The sequence below is a fragment of the Vanessa atalanta genome, chromosome 13 (assembly GCF_905147765.1).
Source record: "Vanessa atalanta chromosome 13, ilVanAtal1.2, whole genome shotgun sequence".
In the NCBI taxonomy this organism is placed as follows: domain Eukaryota; kingdom Metazoa; phylum Arthropoda; class Insecta; order Lepidoptera; family Nymphalidae; genus Vanessa; species Vanessa atalanta.
This window is the reverse complement of record NC_061883.1, coordinates 12,744,961-12,763,452: the sequence shown is the minus strand read 5'-3', so window position 1 is coordinate 12,763,452 and position 18,492 is coordinate 12,744,961. Positions and strand designations below refer to the sequence as shown.

General features: G+C 35.3%; 1 protein-coding gene across 5 annotated transcripts in view; it reads right to left on the bottom strand.

The window, feature by feature from the left end:
• Nucleotides 1-18,492, bottom strand: part of LOC125068276 (calcitonin gene-related peptide type 1 receptor) — a 72,192-nt gene that overhangs the window by 7,745 nt on the left and 45,955 nt on the right. The window contains exons 1-2 of one of the 5 annotated variants that reach the window (XM_047677378.1): nucleotides 5,280-5,477; nucleotides 3,936-4,082 (exon numbers count right to left, since the gene is read on the bottom strand). The exons of 2 other annotated variants lie outside the window; for them this stretch is intronic. The gene's annotated coding sequence lies outside the window, so the exon portion shown is untranslated. Of the gene's footprint in view, nucleotides 1-491; nucleotides 559-3,935; nucleotides 4,083-5,279; nucleotides 5,478-18,492 lie in introns of those variants that run through there. 2 more of the 5 variants (XM_047677375.1, XM_047677379.1) reach the window with 2 other exon arrangements.

The window sequence follows — 18,492 nt, the reverse complement described above, 5'->3', positions numbered from 1 at the left end:
CGTATTAAATTGTCTTCCCCGGAAGAATATGTTAGTTCGATTAGAAAAATCGTTATTTTCAAGCAATAATAAAATTATCCATAATAGTCTCGCGATTGATTCATTCGAGCAAAGTGCTTCGGTAATTTAAACATGACGTTTGTCACGTGATGCGTGTCACGTGATGCGTGTTGAAGATATTAAACTAGGGACTGGGAGTAACAGCAGCACACGGAGCCTGTTAGTTGCTGAAACGTAACAACGAAAGTAACTTACTACTTATTAACGTTTGTATTGTGTTACGTGTTGTTGCAAAATATAACAAATTTTATAATTAATAAATTTTCAATTTTTGAAAATTGATTAATTATAAAAATAATTAATTTCTTTAATTTATATTAATATATATTTTTTTAATTATCGTTGACACTAGAGTAAAGTAGGAGAAAATATTCGAAAGACTTTTACTGGCTGTTGCAGTTATAAAAGTTCAGTTATTTTAATAAATATACCTACTACTTTGGCTTCTGTGCAAGGATGTACTAGCGTCCGCCAGCTAGTGTATTTATTCGATTTTTTTTTTGTCTTCTGTTGTCATTAACGAACTATTTTACTTGGTGGTAGGAACAACTCCCTCATCATATAAGAATTCTACCACCAAACAACAATGCTTGATATTGTTGTGTTCCGGTGTGACGGTCCATGGTGACATTTGTTCGTCCGCCTACCGCCTGCCGGAGGACATCCTCTGTTTGAGGAGAAAAAATCGAGAAAGAAAACACAAATGACCGTAGATGTTAGTTTATTAGTAATTATAGTATTAACTGTGAGTTTCTGCCTTGCAGTGCAATGCGATCGAGACCAAAGCCTTATCAGATGCATAAACTGAATGTAGCTCAGCGAACGCATTCGTCACGATGACTCGAGGCGCCGCGACTGGCGGCAGTTGCAGTTTCGTATTCAAACGATTTCCATATGTTCATAATTTACAGTGAACACTGAACTATACAGTCAGCCGTAAACGGCAGTTACGAGTGTGTTGCTGCAGTAGAGACTATTTTAATAGCAACACGACTTGCTTACTTATTTTGCATTTTGGTTCTATTTTAACTTATTTCCGAACTCTCTTTATATATATTTTTTTATTTATGTTCAATTTTTCAACATATTATGACAATTACCTATCACAATAAGTGCTTATGGTATGTAGGTAGATACGAATTCACGGAGAGTTCAACTTGTTTCAATTACGTAGGAAACGTTGGAAATTAAAAATGAATTGATACGAAGGAAACCTCAATTATATATGCAAATGCAAAATTAAAATCATTTTTAGCAGAGATTGCAGAGTAAATTGACAGCAGACGGAGTCTAAAGGTGTCTCCGTCACGAGGCTACGACACTTTTATAGCCTATCGGTAAAAATGACTCCCGTGTGTCGTGTATATCCTCGTAACTCACGATAACGCAAGACGACGCACATGGTGAGACAGTGCTCCCCAGTATGTCACAGAAACATGTAAATTAAATCCGGGAGACCTGTAAATATTGATGTTAAAATATAAAGTTACAAGTTGGGAAACGAAAAACTAGAATAATTGTTTTTTTATTTACTAAAAAGAGATAAAATTTGGATGTCGTATGTAATTTTTAAAATATTCATCTAATTTCAAAACATTTTTCACCAATATTTAGAGTGAACCTTCACAGAGGACATGGGCATCGACGAAAAAACAGACGTGCGTTGGCAATGCGTACTTACGAAGGTTGCCGTAAGGTATATATACCTACATACATGCTCTCTACAAATAGCTGTGAAGCTTAAAAATACCTGTAAAAAGTCAGCGAGGGTTATTTAAAAATAGATAAAATTTACAAATGCCTATATTGTATTAAAATAATTGCGACGGCGTATTGTGATACGTAGTTCAATACAAATCTGAGACGTGCTCAAAATCATTCCCTTGCCACATGTCGTCTTCAGCTGATAAAATATGGGAGAGTGCGAAGTTACCGGCACTTGCTCGTCTATATATCGAGGTTTTATTAAAAAAAACATTGAGGAGTTTCAACTTCACGAGATTAAGCAATTGGAAGTTGTGGAGCTCGTAATACGGTATTAAATTGCGAAAGAGTGAAAAAATTAAGATGTTTACGAACACACAATTTATCTCGCAAGTCATAAGTAAGAATACATTTTGACGAGATAATGTTTCAAATTTCAGGAAATATTATTTTATCAAAATAAAAATGGAGTTCTATAGCTGCTTTATCTATTAATCATAATCATTTATATGGTTAACGTTTACTATTCACTTTTAGATATATGTATTTTGATAAATGAGTGCCGCTTATATGAGTAGGTATAACAATTATAGTTAAAGAGCTAAGCATTCATCAAGCAAAAGTGGTAATTCTGCATCCCTACTTTAGTTGTCATTTTATTTTTTTCATTCAGATTATTTATTCACAACTAGGTTATCTGTTTTTAAACTATCGATACAGTCATGAAGCTCCACTGGTATAATATTTTTATAGAAATGTATACAACATGTTTTCGTTAACATTTTAGAACTTCCCTCCCATAGAAGTTTTCATCAATCATCTTACTGAAAGTTGATAGTTGACAAGTGAATCGGTTTCAGTATATAGATCCTCTAAACTGTAATATGTATTCTTATAATTGGATTGAGAAGATACATCTTTGGTTAGTCATTGGATTTTTAGTTCTAATTGTCAAGAAATGCACACTGTTTGTTTCTTTTATTTTCTTTTAGTCAACAATTATTTTTTTTACACAGGTTGCGATTACTGATCTGGATTAGATATATATCGCGAGCACGTTTAATAACTCCAGATGATTAAAAGCAAAACGTAATACTAGACGGTTTGTAAGGTGGTGCAAACGTACATATATAACTTCAATCTCAGAGCTACGTTTATTTCTACTTGCCGCTGACCACGTGACATAATATGTCGTAATAGTACATAGATTGTGAGATTAAATACAGACAGCCGTTGCAGGCACAATTTTAATATACTGCTTGTAAATCAAGTCAGTCAGCTCAATTGTTCACCTGTGTTTAGGTTATCCAACTTATCTTTTTCACTTTTGCAAAGTTTTACTATTCTAAAAATATTTCGATTTCTCTTTTTTTCTATGTTTGTACTTGGGCATTACAAAGTAAGCGTTGACCTTACCCAGCTACAAAATAGACTTTGATTATATTTGTTGGAAAATATTTATTGGTATGATTTTTATAGTTCTTAGAAGTGCAAGAAGTTAAGGCAGATAGTGATACTTGCAACAAATGCTGAAAAATGTTGATCGAAATACACATCGTTAACTAACCTAATGTTTTTGTAATTATGATTATCTTTCCAGCATTTTCCGATAAGACTTAATGGTTTCACTTTAATGCCTTTTGTCTCAATAAAACTATACTGCGTTTTCTAGCTATGAGTTTTAACATTTCGAATGTCCTATAAGCACGAGTATAATTCAAGATTATTAGCGTAACAGGCAGTGCACCATATTAAAAAAAAAACCGAAAAGTATTTCTCATTTGTTGTTGATTGAAGATATTAACAATTGAGCCATTTTATAAGCCTCTTCTCATTGTTGCTGTTCGTAGATCTTAACTTAACTTTTTTGCAATAATTTGCACAACTTCATCTTCAAAATTGAAGAAATTGGCGTACAACTCTTCATTCCCAAACAAATACAAATGTTAAATTTTATCGCTTTAAGGGATATAAATAAAGTATATATTCGCACGTAGACATAGTACAGGGAACTCCTTAGTTACAATCGCCACTATATAATTAACGACCCGCCGGATCGGATGTTTTTTCGTAAAATCATAATTTCAACTCAGCTAATAAAGTAGAAACTTACGGAGCATTAGAAATAAGAATTAATAAACTAGAAAACGACCGGTCAAGTATCTCGTAACCTTCGCAGAGGAAATTAATTCCAGATGTAATCTGAATCGTGCGCTCTGCGCAAGTTCGTACGCCGCACGAGATGCAACAGGGCGACTGCAGGAGTGATAACTGTGGAGCGAAACGTCTCGGCAGTTGTAACAAGACTCGCCTCGCTTCTGTAAAATATTAATAGTAACAAGTAAATTTCAGGTTTTGTAAAGTCGCAATCGCGTAAATAGGTTTTGTAAATAATGCATACAACAGCTTGACTTGTAGTCATTTTATACTGATTATTTTTGAAAAATTAAATCATTTACACGCGGCCAATACAGACTGACATTGTTTTTCTAAATATGAAGTTTTTTACAAATTAAATTGAAAACAGTTGTTGATAATGAGCACTGTCCATTTATAGTATTATTTTTTTTTAAATTTTCCGTTAGTTAAATTAAATATTTGTTTTAAATATTATTTTATGAAATTATAGCAAACGAAGTATATACACGGGCACTCACACACGAGAAGAGGGGTCCGCAACATAAGCCGTTTGTCGTCGCGGTATACGATACGATAAAATCAAAATAATTTTTTTTTTTTGAATCGTCGTTGAAATTTTTTTGAAGCATTTTTGAATCGTCGATATTTAAATACTACCACCGTTTCGGAAAGCAGCCTCCAGCGAGAAGAAACGGTAAGAAACTCGCATAGTTGCTCTTTTCAAATAAACAGATTTACAATGTTGTTTTTTAACAATAATAACTGTCATGTTTTAGGCGTTTTTTTTCTAAAAAAGTATACGAAGTAAACGCTATTTCATTCTTACCCCCGCGGCGCCTGCGTAGATGTTTCACTTCAAAATATATAAGTTATATTTCATTTCAAATTACTCTAAATTATAATAATATATATATAATAATATATATATATTTGGGATCATATAAAATTACACCAATGTCTCTAATCAATTCGGCTAGTACGAATTTACATATAAATCGTGTTCAGTATTTCCTGTACAAGGATTATATATCTGTCAATTGATAACATCACGTCTCGGGCACAAATATACAATTTTATTCGTTTGAACATATAGAGAGCATTTACGAGGGATAAAAACGTATGTTAAATTAATAAAATATGATCTTTTAAAACTAAACGAACTTATACTTGAATCTGGTTGTGGATTGCCAGACTAAAGGTAAAGATGAATAAACAAATAAACCTTTATTTGATTTTGAAGTAATTTTTTTGTTTATTATTGTAAAGGTAAATTCTGCACTCGCATGCATTTATGATTTTAGCACAACTTTGTAAAGTTTAGTTTAGTTTAGTTTAGTTTTGACCAACTTATCTGCCTAATCATGAACAGTACAAACCTTTCTTATTTTCACAAATTTTAGTTTAAGGATGTCGTCATGTTTTCATTGAGGGATACGTGGACTAGCACTGTCACTTATTAAGACGCGTGTGGCGCGATACTCTCGGCAGACTCTCACTACGAGCGCCGCTCGCACCTCGCCCGTCGCCGTCCGCGCGCCAACTGACGGCTGACGCGGCTCGGCGCGGCCGACACCCGCGAATAACGCTGCCCCTCCGCCTAAGCGGCAAAAATGTGATAAAATCAAAGACATCGTTGAAACATGTTTTTTTAATAAAATAGGTATGTAATAACAGAGCAAATCATTACAAACATTTATTAAATTTTCTAACTTTAAAAACACATTGACCTGCAATTAGTGTAGAACTAGATACATTTTGCTGATATAATAATGCCATGTAGAATAAATATTATTGAAATTAAACGTCAGTAACTTATGGAAAACTAAAACGTAAGTCACTGATAAATGTCTGCTGCTTTGAAATAAGAACTACGTCGCTCTTAAGGAGAACGCTTGGAGCTGTAAACTTCGGTATGGAAAGCTATAATTAATAAACAGCAACTCCGTGATATACATATTTCTAACTCCTAACATACGAATGATATTCAAAATACCTTACTCTCAGTGTCTAAATTCCGTAAATATTAGCAAAAAGTAAAAAGTAACCGATTTAGATTGAGATTAATTATAGTCCATAGTCGAAACATTGTGGACTCTCATTTTATGGAGAGTATGCACCAGCACTAAATTAAATAGTCTCGCATCGGAGCTGTCACGTCAGTCACTCGAGCGCTATGAGTTGTATAGAAGCGATAAGGCTCGTCGCCTCCGTCACTATCTATTTCTCCTCCCAGTAATAGATCCACAATTTTAAATCGATTTTTCAATTTTATAGTGTGAGAGATGGAAGTGAGGCGGGCCGGACGGTTGGCTAATTGACTCGTGGGAACCAACAGGTGGTTTTTCGATTAATTCAACATTTCAAGCGAGCGATGCTGGCTATTCAAAACCTCGATAAAACGCTTTGTCTTGAAAACGAAATAATGTAAAACAAATAGATTTATTTCTCTCGTTAAATGTACGCTACAAGTTTTTATTTCTATTTTAACTTGTTAGTGTGTGCCGGTGAAATCTCGAACCTAAATTTTAAACCAGTTCATCCAATGTTAATGCTTAAAGTTGTTTATCATAATATGGTGTCCATCGTCCATTCTGACACGTGAGTGTGTTGTTATGGATATGTTTTCCAGTGTTGATCCCACTTACATAAACTATCGAATTATGATCAGCCCATTGTAATGAGTGAAATCAACATCTGGTTACGATATCGTATCTGCCGTAATATTTTCCAGAACTAATTCGCTATATTCGATGTCAAAACAGAACCGTAAACCGACACATTACTTAAATTTATAATATTAATAAATAAACCATGGACCGGTGTAAAAGAAGTTTCGCAGATATTTAATTAGTTATGGGAAGAAGTGCCGCCCTGTCCGGTCGCCGTCGGTTATAAACCAGAACAATTCTTTTCAAGCATAATTTTAAATTATGGCTAGATCATATTATGGTGTTGTCCAAATATTTACTTTAAAGATTCGGGAATATTGGCTGATTGGTTTCGTAAGATATTCGTGCACGCGCATTCGTTCGAGCCTTTTATTTATAAGCTTTAAAGTACCTCCTTAGAGATATAATCAACCTATTTATTATTTACTTCCTTTACAGAAAATTGGCACATTAGATACAGGCGAAGGATTATTACGATTGTTTTCTAAGTAATTTACTTGGTTCTAAATTACAAGTAGCAATGCAGTTTAATGTTTGCAATATTCCAAGAGCAGCGCAGACGGAATAAGCTCAACTAATTCATTAACTGAAATTGCTACTACATGACAGTACTCTTATCATATTATCTGTTTCAGCTTTCTCAGCCATTATTTACTGCTGCGCGCTTGTATGCGACAAAACATGTAATTAAACAAAAGGATTTTTTATTAAAGTTTGTGCAAACATTTAATGAAATTCCTACGTAAATGTACATAATAGAATATAGGGATGGAATCCACAACAGCGCGATTTTTAGGGCGTTTACTGCCTCGCATATCACTCTGTGGAACCAGATTCCGACCGCGGTTTTTCCGAACCGATACTGCCTTCAAAAAAAGAGCGTACTCATTTCTAAGAGGCAGCAATGCAGATGCAAGCGCCCCTGTGTTGCAGAAGTCCATGGCCGATGGTGGTCACTTTCCATCAGGTGAATGAATCTCCTGCCCGCTTGACACCAATACCATAAAAAAAATCTTTGAAAACTTATTATACAATTTACTAAAAATTGATATTCTAATCATATCACATACCACAACAACAGGCTTAACTTATTAAGTATATAAAAAAAATTTTTAGGCATCAATATAATATGAGAAGTATAGTTTAAGGTGTGTACGAGTATGTTTTCAGTTTGTTGGGAAATAAAGAGCTGTATTTATTTGGCTTCGTTGGACGAGTCGCTCCGGTAATGGGCGCTGCGGTCGGGCGGACGCGGCGGAGAGAAATCCTCACCGAAGCGAATTTGGCACGAAAATAATTAAAGTAAAGCAGATGTGTGATTAACGGCTACAACACGAAACACTTCGCTCACAAGAAATGTGTACTTCAGTTTTCGCGTCGTGTGCGCGAGACGCGTTACTAAGTAGAGCGGATTTTTTTTCCAAAATATTATAGTTGGAAGTTAAGTGTATACTTACATACTCCGAAAAGTTAATTTTACCTCTTTTTTATTATATCGCCTATTTTATTCTCTTCCCTTCGATGTTGTTTAGTAAATAGTTTGAGGGTGGTCCCGTGTAAATTCAATGTCACAAGTCCACTCGTATAATAAGGATGGCAGTTGAAGTTATTTGTCGCTTGGCGTGTGTATATGACTCGGTATATTTATCGTAATGCATTTGTTTTTAATGACGATGCGTTTCGTATGTATAGTAAATATTCAGCTCGAAGAGTGGAAAACTATTTATTTAAACCGTACTCTTATCGGAGCGTTTAGGATTATATATAACAATAACACTTATTTTTCGCAAATATCGTAAACAAAAAGTTTATTAGTTATTAATTTTGTATTTGATATTCTGAAATCTGAACTTAAGCGAAACAACCAGGAGCAATGCTTCAGAAACAACTTCAAGCTGGACTGAATAAATCTGCCATTCTGCTTCGAACATAACGTAATGCATACAAAAGTGATACGTGATCGCTCGTCACACGCGTCTCTCTGCGCCCTACTGCATCAACTGCCCACGTGCTATTCAAGTTGCAGTATATATAATTACTTTCATATTCATCCTTTAAAATTAAATTAATGCTCAGTAAATACACTCATATTTGAATTTGATGCTAGCAGGTTACGTATCCATATGTTAGCTTTGATATTCAAGACACGCGAGACAGTTCATCCCTGTTTAGAGCCGCTTGTTTCGTCGATCGTTTATCGATAGTGTCGTGTAGAACATATAACCACATCGATGCCGTGATGACTGATGATGATGCAATCATAACGATATTTGAACGAGTGGCTTAAAATACGTTTGATAATAATAGACTATTATTAATATAACTCTGGAATTAATAGTTCATTGAATTCTGCAAAATGATTGCTCAGCGCAAACCCGTGCCGACAAACCTGTTGCGCATAACGATGTATTTTATATTCAAAAGATAACTAATGTTTAGGAATTCATGTTTCATGAACATTTCATCATCATTAGTATAATGAACAAACATATTAAAGTTTCTACCATTGCGGTAAATTGTTACGATTAGTCATCGTCTAAATACATGAATTTGAGTCACCTGTACCGTCGAACACCATTAGTTACTGTAACTCGAAGCTCGCTTACGAAATGTCTCCAGCGCACAAACACACTCTGTATGAATAGCGATTGCAAAGCAATCCGTCCACAACAGGCAGTCGTCAGAAGTGCGCGTCAGTTCAACTCCCTAGAGGAATATATTTTTTAATATATTAAATAATTTTACTGCTCTCTGATCTGATGATTACCTTATAAGCCTGCTCATCCCGAAGACCTGAGCTCGATTCCCGAGTCGTTCCAACGAGTTACTTGGGTCTTTCTTTCAAGTAACTCTTAACAGCAGACCGGAGTCAGGCAGTCGACAGCTACATCCGTGGCTCGAAATCACGTACAGCCAGCGTCTTTAGTCGTTATGGATTTAATTATGAGAGTGAGTCAACAGAGAGTACATCTGCGCTTGTGCACACTCGTGTATTATATCTCTGTGGTAGCGTGAGGATGATAGCCGATGATGACGAAAAAATCATTAAAGAATATTTTTAAATGATATTTTGTAAAATGAGTTTGACTAAAAACAAACTAAACACTTGAGTCAGATTAAAATCTACCTAAATATGTTATTCAATTCATTAAACTTGGGTTTTTCTACTATTTTGATACGTGGTTTTGTATCACACGACTTATTATATCAAATCTCATTTGCCCAAGCATCAGCCTCACCTGGTTGCGGTCGCGTCGAGGTGCAAATAAGCAACACTTAGTACACAGTCAGACAAAGCGTCTGGCTTAAACGAAATCCTTGATGTTTGAACCTGGACGGGCTTCCTAGCGTTTCTCACCGAGTGCGGACCGCACGAGTTTAAAGGGCAAACCACGCCATAGAAACTATTTCAATAAGCGACACCAACTAACAACTAGCGAATCACTTCTTCCACTTTACTATATTATATACAAATAAATAATATGTATATATCATACAACAGTATTAAACACATCGGTACCAAAACTTTATCGTTTTACGTACGTAAAATCTTGGATGTTTGCAGTCGTTATGGTCAGATCGGATCTACTGATTGATTTTGGTTTGATTAATAGAAATAAAATGCAAATGTTACTGAAGTCAAAACGTTATATATGGCGGTAAATATATATCACGATAGATATCGGGGTGATATCGAAGTCATAAAACATTTTGGGTATATTCTGTCGTTGAAGAGACGCCGGCGGGCATCGCTGAAACATAATCCTCGTCATTACTGCTGAAAGCTTCGTTCACTTTTGGAGAAATATCGGAGTTAATTGAAACGAGTTTGTGAAAATAGAACACTATGCCACAAAAAGAAAAACCTATCTAAAATGATCCTCCGCGTCTATAGCACGTTACTCCGTAATTTCTTCCGCACTCAGAATTATTTAAAACAGTCGTCAATCATGAATAAGCATCAATTACATAGACATTAAAAATATATTGCTTTCTATAAAAAGGGGAGTCATTGTCGCCCGTATTATGTTATAGCTACTTAAGCACTGGAAGAAGTATAAGCCGCCTGTCATTCGGTCATCTCGTCTCACAATTGAGAAGTCACGTCTCTTGTACTGGTAATATCACAGCCTCACACGTACTTCGATCCGGAACATCACTATAAAGTACTGATGTGGCTTCCAAAATGTATGGTTGGCGGGTGTTAGTTACCAGGAGTTGCGTAAAACCCTGCCATTTATAAGCTAAATTCGTTCAAAACAGAAATAAAAAATAAATTGAGACTAGTTGTTTCTATGTTTTGTTATCGAAGTTTACAGTAATTAGGAAAAGACGTCGTGAAATACAAGAAAGAGAAAAAGTACGAGTATGTTTATAATAAATTTTAAGTTATCTTATATATGTGTTAGGACAATACTTTCGAATAACATTTAAAATAAATCTGCCAAGTGTGTATTTATCAACCCGCAATAGCGCCCCCGGAGTAGCGTGCCCAGCGTCTGACTTTAAAGGGCTGTTACTTTTACATTGTTTACGCGGGCTGATAGTCAGCTCGGGAGTGCAACGTCTCGAGCAAGCTTTGCTTAGCGGCAGAACATCCGACGTGTGGGCGGAAAACAGGTATATCGTATATGACTTATCGTCGTTAACACATAAGAGTGTGCAGATTTATAGTCTTCCGCTGTAGTCAGTCTTAATCAGCAAGCACAGAATGTGTTACGTCTGAGTCTGGAATAGCTTTGTTTGTTGGTGCTTCTTCGGGAAATGACGATAGTTAATCAGTGCCGAATTAGCCGGCGATGACTTCATTACCCTGACGCGAAACCACATGGCGAGTGGCGACTTGTAACAGCTGATCGCAATATTTTATATACAAATTATGAATCGATCTTCGAGTCACTGATAGCGGCCGAATGCTTCGGTCGGTTTCGTTAATGTGACTCATCTATAATTATATTATAAAGATTTTGGGAGTGTGTATGTTTGGACACGTTTTTATAAATGAAGCAGTTCTAGTGCATTAAGTATGTGCAGTTCTGTAATCTAAGTGGGCTTGATATGCGACATTAACTATATTAATTATAATTTAAAACTTATTAAGGACTTGCGTCCAAAAGCACATCACTGTAAGTTGGTTTTCAATATTAGTTTCACGTGTGATGTGTTACAAAGTAGTTCTGCGTAGTTTACGAGTTAACGAGAGCATGGGTTTTTACTCTTGATGTGTATGAAACAGGCGGCGATTATCCAATTATAACGCAGGTGTGACCGCGGGCAAGCTCGCAGCTAAGACGCTAAACACACATGCCTTACTTGTGATAACATAATATTATACGATACGATACGATACGCTGAAATTATCAAAATCAAAATATACTTTATTCAAGTAGGCTTTTACAAGCACTTTTGAATCGTCATTTAACAAATAATATTAAGAGAAGCTATCACCGATTCGGAATGCAAATACTACCGAGAAGAAGCGACAAGAAACTCAGTAGTTACTCTTTTTCAACATTTAAAAATACAGTCATGTTAATTAAATACAATTATATATATGTATGTAATATATCCTGTCTGGAAGTCAACAAGCATTAACTCCACGCTTTTTTATCATCTATATAATATTGTATCGAATAATATGCCTTCTTTACTAATGTATTTTTTACAAATGATTTGAATTTAAGAAACGGCAAAGTTAAAAATGTCTGCGAAATTTTATTATAGAAAGCTTGCCCCAAGAAGGATTTATTGACTGCGGAGTCGGAAACTTGGCGTTATAAGCTTATCCTTACGTCTCGTGCATGTACAATGATTATCACTGATTCTATCAAAGTGATCAATGTTACTGTGACAATACTGTGTAACAATACTAATACTGTGTAATAATACTGTGAAAACAACAATTGAGAATTGAGACTTGCTATTCCCGCATCAGTTGTCAAGACCTCTTGTAAAACTGTAGTGCTCACCATGAGAAATAGTATTTGTACCAAAATGGACGTGAAGTTGATTTAAAATATTTCGTTCGAATATTTTACTTAAAGATGGGAGTATTGAAACAGGCCTGTAATGACTGGGATCGCTTCTGTTTCCAGTCTTAAAAAGTGGTAAAACTTACTATATTCTAACATGTTAAGAAACGAACCCGTGTCAAACTCTTGTTAAAAATTACTGCAATATACGGAGCAATAAATGTATTACGATCAGTATTTTGCAACACGTGCTATATATTGACTGATGTTGTAGAACGTTCTTATTGCATATTTATAATGAAACAAAATTATTGAATATATCACAACTATACACATACCATACATGCATTCTAATCAAACAAATTAATTCAGGTTCATGTTAGTATAGGCATGTTTAAAGTCAAACTAAAAAATCATTTAATATCCTCGCTAAAGTAATAAAGCCTTTTATATCCAACGGCCCAGATGTTAAACTGTTTTCTTGCAAATGTATGTAAATATTCATTGTATCTCATTTTAAGTGAATGGCATATTCTTATGAGAATTAAGTTCTAATATTTGTTGTCTGTATCCAAAGTTTATATTAATTAAAATATATTTAGGAGATTTCTTTCTCCTTACAATTGGCTAGAACAAATAAAATGAAAACAAAAGCGCGCGAAACCGAATTAAACCGCTATTATTTTTACACTTTTGGCGCGGACAGTAAGGTCAGTATTGGCGCGACTTATAATTTGTTAAAAGGGTTATTTGTGTTTTATTGTAAGTAGTTTACTTCAGTATGTATTATTTGGTTATTTATTTATATTAAGATAAATTCGAAGTTAGAACTGTTTTTGGTTTGTTAGTAAATTGTTAAAAATAATTTATGTTCTTGTTTTTTTGTAAATCTATTTTTAATTTTAAAATTAATTCTTTGAACTGTTATTCAAACATGTACTAAATGTTTATTTCAATGTGCGGAATATTATTTCGAATTTGATATCCCTCTAACAGACTGTAGTATAATACTCTCGTACTCGTTTAATAACTTGGCTGCTCCGCGGTTAATTAGGTTAATAAGTGGCTAAATTTTGCATCGCTAAACTCCGCGGGGCGCGTTACGAGCGCGGCGCGGGTCTACTGCCGCTGGGAGCCTGTCGGATAATATTTGAGCTTGATTATTAGAAATATTCTTTGATTATTGTTTGCTCCGAGGATACCAAATTTGAATATATCTTTAGTATAATAATATTGCATTAAACGTTAAATATATTCCTAGAAACAGAAGTTTTCACAGATATCATTACTAGAAGGAATAACTACTGAAATGTTAAAAATGCATTTTTTAAGCGTTTGTCACGTGACACAAAACGCTCCTGATTGGTCGGGTTTATGATGACGTCACTTGCTTGTTAACCTCGTTTGCCTACTGTATGTGGATTATATGTGCCACAGATTATAATACAGGCAAGTGACGTCACCGACCCCATTGCAGCGCCATATTGTAAAAGTAGCGTTTTCGCGCGCTATTTAAATATGGAATTTTTAATTTGATGTTCGATTTTTTTTGTGTGTACCAAGGAATTATCGAGAACAATGGCAATGGAGCACTCACCTCCGGGGCGTTTCGAATAATAAAACATTGCTGCGAATAGAAGTTGTCGGCAGGAAAATATAATCCCGCTGAGTTTCTCTCGCCGGACGCTCGCAGGTCTGAGGTATTTCTTTTCGACCGAAATGTAATGATATGTATTCAATAGAGTAGATTTTGAGTTTTAACGGAATTAATATTTGGTTGAATAAGTAAGTTCTGGCCGCTGAAATATTTCATCTTAGTATAAATATATTTAATGCGAAATAAGGAATATGTCCGTAAATTATTTTATCTATTATTAAATAATACAGTTTATATATTTAATGTACTATATATTTAGAGATTACTACAGACAAATTAGTATTTGCGTAAATTGAAGACCAAATTACAAGAAAATAATCTCGTCCAGGAACTTTTACCGGCGTACGCTGAATAACTCATCGAATATTCATCACAATCAAATCAATGGTTTAAAAACGCACGAAAAATGTGTCCACACTTGCAACCATTATTTTTTTGTTTGAGATAGAATAATTAATGTCTTGTCCGTTGGGATCAGAATAACCAGCATTCCTCGTGTGTCACGTTGCTAAATATTCCGTTAAATAGCAAACATTTGTCGATGTCAGTTACCGACGCCGACTGTCACTGTCGCCGTCGGCGCTCGCCGACGTGTCGACGTGAAATATTAGATTGGAATATTCAAACTAAGTTAGAGTAAGTTCACCTGTAGCCGCGGACTGGCTTGAATGGTGTCCGTTAAATACGTGACGTTGACCGACTTCATTGATGATACGAATGTGACACTCGATGTTTGTTCTGTAAGTGATAATTAAAACTAAATCCATGCATTAAAACCAATGAAACTGTAGTAGCTAGCGTAAAATTATTGTCAGCGACATTCTTTTATTTTATGTAAAGTGACTACTACCACCCATGGACTTTAGCAACACCGGGGGACTTGCACCTCTTTTCTTGAAGGTTCCTAAGTTGTATCGGTTTGGAGAAACTACAAATCTTCAACAGAGTGGTTGTGCAAGACAGAAAATCACGGTTCATCGTGGTTCGGAAGGAAGTTGAAGTTTTTACGTCGCAGACGAGCAGCCGGGTTTAATCCAAACAATTCGTCGGAACATTCCCCGTGAAAAATGCGGTAGAAGAAGTAGAGTGATTTTATATCACTACGTAAAGACAACGGGAGGATCAAGCAGATCGGAAAGGGCTTGATCGTCGATAATTCGAGCTGCTCTAAGTTGGATACGGTCAAATGGAAGGAGCTGGTACTGGGGAGCACCCGCCCAGAGTTGAGAGCAGTACTCCATGTGAGGCCGAATTTGAGCCTTGTATAGTCTTAGGCGATGGGCCGACGTGAAATACTGTCTTGCCTTGCTGAGCACACCAAGCTTTTTTGATGCCAATTTGGCTTTGCCTTCCAATTGACCGCGGAACTGAACGAGGCTCGAACCCTTAAAAATCAAAATATTTTGTAAAGATTAAATCGAATGTAAGACTACCTTTGGTTTGGAATACGTACTCAACCGAAAAGAACCGGTATAAACCTAGAAGTTACCTTTTTTCTGATGTGTGATGTGAGTACTCTCAAACTAAAATTATTGAATACTCTACAGATTTATTTAATGTTTTACTTTTTTCTTTTTAACTACAAAGATAAATTTCCAGCTGTATGTCGCTACTTTTGACGAGAGATTGGTTTTTCATTACGTATATGGGGAACACACGCGCAACGAATAGACGGAAAATCAATATTTCATTAAGAAAGGGACGTCCTGACAATGTTAATTATCGAGCACATTGCGGAGCCGATACAGGCAGCGGTTCCCAATCTAGTGAGCGGTGAAAGCCGATTATGTAAACTTCATTTAAAATCAAATTTGAAATGTGACGTCAGCGCCTACGAGGCGTACATTTTACTCGAACGTAAACTTTTCATTTCTACTGTAGCTTTGACTCTAACAATAACGTTAAATAAATGAAACACAGCTAATGAATTCCTTAAGTATATCTGATATTTTGATGCCTGTTGATGCGTCTTGTAAACGATACCATGTTTCCCTTGTTTTATATATCTCATACACTTTAAACGTTAATTTTGCATCATTAATTTAATGACGTCTCAGACCGCAGTCCCTTGGCTATACATACTTAAAAAGAGGATATTAACACACTGTTATTAGCTTGTATGTATGATAATTAAATAAGATAAGATTGATAATTTATCTTGATCATAAATTCTTCAATTATTTAATAAGTTTGGCGTAGTACCCGGGCACGATCCGCGGCCTCGTTGACAAAGTAAGAATGAAATTAATTGGTATTACAAGCTGACTGCGCACCGTCCTCTAAGTTACGGCAAATATTATTTTTCTTTTACGATTTTTTTGTGTTTTTTCAGTTCTCATTCTATTTTAAACAATAATTGGCAAATTTTAATCTTTACCATACATTCTTAACAAATAAACACCAAGTTTATTTTGTGAGGAATTTCGCTGCACCTGCAATGTACTCGACACGTAGCCGACTCTGCGTCGTAATGAACACATTTCCGATGACGGAGTAATATGTGGAGACGGACCGACCGATGAGGTTCGATTACATCGTCCATTCATTATCATCCGACACAGATTTAGCGCGAAAGAGATTACAGCGACACCGTGCGGAATATACAGATGTGGAAACATTTGTAATCTCGGAGCTCGGGACTAACTAATGCTTTCATAATGTAGAAATATTTGCAGTTGCGTTCGACTCACACTCTATCTGTATCACATAATGAACTTTATGAATAATCAATATCATATACTACATATAAGGTAGTACTACTCGTTACACGGCAGTAAAAACAATACGTACTTTACGAGGCATGACATAATCACGCCAACTTTGAAACTCCGTGCTGCTGTGAATACAATGTCAGAAAAACTTCTATCTGAGTTGGGATCGGTGTGATTTTCCTTTGGTCACACTAAACTTGGGTACAGTTTAACAAAACGAGAACAAAGTTTTGTATGATTATTTATAAATTTTCTTTCAGAAAACAAACAGTACTTTCTGTACTTATCCAATCAAAAAGTGCCGCGGAGACATGTACGTTGTTCGTAAAGACGGTGGATAAATAAGTAAATAAGGATTTGTTGTCTCACTATGAGCAATTAGTTCGTTGACGCGACGAACTTGACTAATTCACTTACTCCGCAAGTTGAGTTATCGCCCCCTAAGCGAGTTACATCTGCGCCCACTTAAACAGATTGTTTATAAATATCAACTTATATCAGTTCGTTGAATGAGAAAATCGAAAACATCTAATTGATAAGCATCTACGTATACCATACATTTTGGACTGTGTTTCACATCCTCCGATCGTGTCTGTAAGTTTCATTTAATTGAAAAGTTGGTTATAAAAAACAATGGTATATTTCGCGAAAATTCAACATCAGGGGCCGGCAGCGCTCTTAATATAATATGATGATAATGTCATTATGTCTGATTTGTCGAATTAAGGTGATATGTTAAGTAAAGTGGGAACAATTGTTTTAGAAGGAAAAATATTTACTTATTTTATTTTAAAGTTGACGAAAAACGTATTCAAATTAGTATAAGCACAGCCCGCTTAGGCTGCGCCCGGAGCCGCCGACACTGAGCCAACTTGCACAAAAGAAAGCCGAGATTATGTCGTTAGTGATTTTGTAATCAATTCTATATTAATAATTTATTGCGCCATCAGTGCGCTGCCGACAAAGAAACTAAAATATTTTACCCTTGAGCTTTGAATATTCTACACTTACATTAATTTAACATGTGTATATACTCGTAGTAAACAGCATCACGAACAATCAGATAAATTAGACGCGATAAGGCGATGGAGGATGGTGACGAAATTTCCTCAAATTTATATTATTCGTCAACAAAACAGACGAATTTATTTTCCTAAACCGGACGCGATAACAGATATTCTGTTTTCATAAACTCTACATTTTGATAGTGAAAAACAACCATCGCGCTAATACGGAGTGACGTGTGTACATGACTGTAAGTTATTACTTAGATAAGTTTGTTATTGTTAGATTTTGTACCGCTGAATATTTAATGCAATCTTTTACGACAGGTGGCGATGACAAACCGCAGTAAAATATTTTTCTTCAATAAATACCGAGATGCCATTTGTAATGCTGAATAAATATTTTTTTTATTTTATTTTTATTGATGATCGTTCAGTAATATAAGTACTTAACAACAATTCATTTATAGACAAGTTGAATCAAAATGCCGTTAATGTCAACGTGAACTAAATTGATTTTAAAATAAATTAATTTACGTCATTAATATCCCAATGGTTGACCGAACTACGCGAAAT